Source organism: Lytechinus variegatus, chromosome 9, assembly GCF_018143015.1.
Source record: "Lytechinus variegatus isolate NC3 chromosome 9, Lvar_3.0, whole genome shotgun sequence".
Taxonomy (NCBI): domain Eukaryota; kingdom Metazoa; phylum Echinodermata; class Echinoidea; order Temnopleuroida; family Toxopneustidae; genus Lytechinus; species Lytechinus variegatus.
In genome coordinates, this window is record NC_054748.1 from 6,250,006 (window position 1) to 6,255,821 (window position 5,816).

Consider the following 5,816-nt stretch of genomic DNA (forward strand, 5'->3'; position numbering starts at 1 on the left):
CACAACTATATAGGTGTCAGTCAATGATGTCCATCACTCACTATTTCTTTTGTTTTTTATTGTTTCAATTTTAATATTTCATGTTTTCATTTTACATAGATTTGTTAATAAGGACCAATTTGACTGAACCATATATAATTCCGCATTTTCAGGGTGGAATTAATCATGTATCACTTGTTAATGAGGAGAAAATTAGAATAATTCATATTTCATATAAAAATACAAAAGAAATATTGAGTGGATGACATCATAGTCTCCTCATTTGAATACCAGCCATGATGTGCATATAACTGTTTTGTGAAATTAAGCGAAACTCTAAAACGTCATAAATTTCTTATTTTACATCCGATTTTGATGAAATTTTCAGTGTTATGCTTGGTCCCCTCTGCCCCACCCCCCCCCCCGTAGGTAGGCTATTGCTTACAATGTAATTTATTCTGCCAGTCATGAGGATTTTCCACTTTTCCCATGATATTTGAAAATTAATCCTGATTAATCCTGACAAAATCAAAATCTGTTGAATACGCACTGAAATGTAACTTTTTATTGATATTATGTAAAAAAAAAATCTTTAAATATTATTCGATGTCTTTGGTATGAAACGCGTCGAAAATGGTAGTGTGTGTGTGTCAAGCAAAGGTGATAGTCAAAGAAATAGATAGGCCTACACTGCAAAAACACCTATCTGGTGTTTGACTAATACCAAAACCGGTGTTGTTTAACACTTCTCTGGTGTGGACATATTATAGATTGCGGGCTGGTATTAAATCAACACCGGAGTTTTTGCAGTGTATTTCCAAAGTGATGCTTAACTAAACTGGAAATTCGCCATAACGTGACGTTGGTTTAATAAAAATTAAAAAAAATAGCGAAGATTCTGGTAAAGGATTTCTAAACATCCATCAAACAAGAGAGTTAAAATATTTACAAATCTTAAGTTGTGAAGTCATATGCGAGCAGCTCCCCCACAAACGGAAGAATATGAAAAAAATATATTTCGAATTATACGTCGGAAGGTATATTCAAATTAATCACTCTCACGTTTTCGGGAATTTGCCACTTTAAAGTCAGAAAGTCAAAACTTCTTAATTTGTTAATATTTTGAAGGATATTAATCAAAGTTATACCTTCACTGATATTTTTCTCTAATTGTTCTGGTGTAAGTAAAATGGTAAATTGCCAATTCGTCCACTCACCCCAGCATGCATGGTATAACTTCATGTAGTCTAATGCAATTCCCTCCATCAACATTTCGTCTAATAACAATTTGTTTCAATAACCATTTGATTCAATCCACGTCCGCTTACCACCAGTTCGTCTATGACAATGTCGTCTCTTAGTCAGTTGGTCTAATGTCCATTTCAATTTCATTCATTTCGCCAAATTAACACTAGTCCAATTGGACCAAAAGGTATAGGGACTAAATCGCTATTGGTCCGACTGGTAATGGTAATGAGACGAATTGGTGAGTGGATGAAATGGCAATAGCGGACGTACTGATGGTTTAGACCAAATGATAGCAGACGATTTGGAAATTGGACGGATTGAAAATAAACCATTGAATTTAAAGTAAGCGCTTCTCCTTCAATGGTGAATGATATTTCAGTCGTTGCGAAGAAAGGTCGGACTGCTTCCGATTCAAAACCTTTCTTAATAACAAATGAAATACCATCGCCCTTAACTTCTGTGGAAAGCTGAAATGTTGAATAACAATTATCATGAAATTTTATTCGGTCTGGATATCAAAGTTTTTCGGGGGAAAGGTCCTTCTTAATATTCCTTTGCGTTTCGTATTTCCACTTTCTTAAGGTCATGTTGGCCTCATATACATGACATGCCTATATCGGAAATACCCCTTACAACAAAATTCTTAGAAACATATAAATAATGTATTTTTTTATTTGATATGCTTGAAATTCAGGCAACATTTCATGAGAGTAGGCATCTTATTTTAAGTTTAGTGAGAGCTCTATATAAGCAACCGTATATTTTAATTATATAGTTTTCAGTGTTATTCTTGTTTGATTTTTCTCTTTCTATTCACATCATCTTTTTGTTGGGGTGGACTTGTCCTTTAAACTGTTGAACAACTCTGCAATGTTCATGTAGTATAAATAGCGTTGTATAAAATTTCAAAAAGTGTTTTTACTGTGAAAACCCCCAAATCAGTTTCATTGACTGAAAACACCGAAGCAGAAAGATGACAAATCTTAAATCTCTGATCGTCATAACGCCGACCTTGATTTCTAATTAGAATTCTTCTTGGACTTCTTTCAGGCAATCGCTAATCCCTTCCGGTGAATATCCCCTAGTTCTCTGACACTTAAAAAACATACCAGTCAATTTATGACAAAGGAGATTATCGTCTTACGGATCAGGATTAAGTCTGGTATGAATGTACTCGCCATCTTTGTGGTTTGAGTTACGGCCTGTAGAGAAACGTGGGACTCTAGCCGCCTTTTCACACGGTTAAAAAAACACCGTAATTTGAATGATTCCAGGGAGAAATAGGGCTGATCATGCTGAATATTTGGCACGTGTGAAACCAAGAACATGAAAATTATAAATATGAACGCTAATCGCAGTCATAATCACAATAGCAATCAATCATAATTACAATGGGTGATTTCAAGTTCAGTGTTGACCTTTTGGTGTTGGTGTTGGGTCAATTTTTACACGATTATAACACCAAACATAAAATGAGGATGGTCCCGAAAAGTCACTCACTAGTTGTTGGGATGTCAATAATGTGATCTGGATCAGTTTTACAAGCTCTGAATAAGTTTTGGAGCTAGGGGAAGCAACCGAAATTTCAACACTAACACCAACACCAAGGCCAACACCGAACTTGAAATAACCCAATGATGATTCAAGATTCACGTGTGAAAAGACCCGTAGTATATCCACCACTTGGTACAATTTGTTAGCTTTTATTTACCGGTGATTGATTTTCGAGGAGTGAATTTCTTAGGCAGCTATATGTAAATGAAAGTGTTCATCTGGTTATTTCCACACTCCTCTCGGAGTGATACGACTGACAAGTCTTTTTGGAGTAAGATTGGAATCTGATATGAGAGTGGATTATATTTCTAGAGTGAAGATGTCTAGAAATATAAAATGAACTATTAAAATGCACTAAATTAAAGGGGAATCCAACCCAAATAAAAACTTGTTTTTATAAGGAAAAGAAAAATCATACAAGTTGATAGGTGAAAGTTTGAACAATATTGGACAAACAACAAGAAAGTTATGAATTTTTAAAAGTTGTAAATATTGGTAATCACTATACCCATGGAGACTTCAAATTGGCCGCATATGGGATGTGATAGTGATGTAAGGCAAGGACTACTCTTTCATGTACTCCAATACATATTATGGCTAAAATGTCATTTTTCCCAAAAGTTTTATTTCAAATTATATTTTTCTTTCATGAGGACATAAAACAATATACTCCCTGGGTTATATTTAGATTACTGCCCCAGGGGAATGGGTACTTAGGAGAAAACCACAAATCCCTGATAATAAAGTACATGGCCTATGGGAAAGTTGTCCTTGCCCCTTGTCATAATTTACTTACTCAGTTGCCAATTTGAAATCTACATAGTATTAGTGATTTCAATTTTAAAGCAGCTGTAACTTCCTTATTGCTTGTCCGATTTCTTTCAAACTTTCACCATTCTGTTTAATTTATTTTTCTCCTTCCCAACACTACTTTTATGGCCAAGGCTGGATTCCCCTTTAAGATTTACAGATCACTCCAACCAATGGATTGGTTCCTACTTTCACTCCTAGATGTTTTTGTCTTTTTTGTCCTTTTTGTCTTTTCTCCTCTTTTTATGTGTCTCTTTCCCACTTGTTGTCTCGCCTGCATAGCAGAGCTATATTATGGGCGTCTCTTTTCCGATGGCGGCGATGTACATAATTTATACCTGTTTCGTGAAACTAAGCGAACTTTAAAAATGTTATAACTTTCTTATTTTACTTCCGATTTTAATAAAATTTTTGGTGTTATGCTTGTTGGATTTTTCTCTTTTGATTTAAATCAACTTTTTGTTGGGATGGACTTGTCCTTTAAAAATTGTTTATGTATGGCCAGCCCTTTCCATTACCTTGTAGTAAAGGTGGAAATCTTAATATACAAGGAAATACATATAATCCGATATTGTAACAAGTTAAAAAAACAATGCATAAAACACTAACTGAACTAATGGTCCAATCTAAATATCTCGATTACTTTATTCTTATATACCTTTCACTATTTCTTCTTTAAGCGCATAGGGACATGCTATGCTATGTTTTTTTTTACTGTAATGTCTTAAACAATAATGTACAATTTGTGTAACTGTTATTCTTCATTTCATTTTTATAGATGTTACAAACCAATGCTGAATGCATCGCGCTGTAAAAGGCTGCGAGGCTAAAGCCAGGGTAATAATATCCAATTAAGCGCAAAGGGACGCATTTGGCAGTGATATGCGCTATATAAGCGCAAGCATGTTGGTATTATTATTAAACAATAATGTACAATTTGTGTAACTGTTATTCTTCATTTCATTTTTATAGATGTTACAAACCAATGCTGAAAAATAATTGGAAAATTATACATTACCAAATTTTTGCCAAAGAAATATAGCAATAAAAGGATTCAATAAACATTATTAGTAGTAAAAAAAAAAAAAAAGAAGCAGCCTGCCCCGTGTGAGGATCGAACTCACGACCTTCAGATTATGAGACTGACGCGCTGCCTACTGCGCTAACGAGGCCGCTGACATCAGTAAACCACTATAACAATATAATACAAAGTACTTGCAAGATAAATTATTCGGAGTAAATATTTCTTTAAACTCGAAATAATTTCAAATATATATTTGATCTTGATGTAACCAATGATTCTACATCAATAAATTATCACAAGACTGGAAAATTAACATTATTAGCCAATACAATTTCATAGTACTAACACCGTTATGCATAGCTGGGACATCGACGTGTGAATCGATCACCTGAACTAGACGCAATATAAAATCGTAACGTGAAAGGAATAGAACGTATTTGGAGAGGAATAGTGGGATTGTCCTGGCTAAGACTTGGGTAATAAAATTCATCAAACTCGCATAAATAGTCTCAAGATTCCCAAATCCAGTCATCTTTTTGACCTTGCATGTCGTTCAGTATTGATAAGTGTCTGTGTTCGCAGACTACGCGACGGCCGGATAATCGATTCCGTCCGGGGAGGTTAGTCTCCATGCACAGACCCTGATTCGCGACAAAGTCCCTTAATGGGTTTACACATGCATTTCCAACCAATTTGTCCAATGCCAACTGATCCAATTGCCATCTCGTCTACTATCATTTGGTCTAACATCAGTTCGTCGACTAACTACATGGTTTACTTTCCAATTCGTCCACTCACAATTCGTCTAATATCCAGTTAGTCCAAAAGCCATTCAGTCCATTTGGTCTAATTGGCCTAGGCGATAATTGTGAAAAAAAAGAATGAAATAGATATTAGACCAACTGATTATGAGACAAAATGGTCATAGACGAAATGGTGATTGGACGAAATGATGATTAGACCAAGTCGTTATTGGACCAAATGTGGTTCGACGAAATATTGGACAGAATTGCATTACACTAAATGAAAGTAGACCATGTGGTGAGTGGACGAGTTGGCAGTAGACAATTGGGAATTTACCCCTTAATGCATGAGTTAGTGTCAGAAGTAGTGAGACTATATTCTCAAAACCTACTGAACAGTGAGACTAAATTTACTAATGCTGTACCAAAATAATTTGGTCACGCATTGTGTACAGCAA

The 5,816-nt window shown here is 35.1% G+C and overlaps 1 non-coding gene across 1 annotated transcript; it reads right to left on the reverse strand.

The window, feature by feature from the left end:
• Positions 1-4,690: 4,690 nt before the first annotated feature.
• TRNAM-CAU lies at positions 4,691-4,763 on the reverse strand. Its single transcript has one exon. It is a non-coding gene; the product is annotated as a tRNA-Met (tRNA).
• Between the last annotated feature and the right edge of the window lie 1,053 nt (positions 4,764-5,816).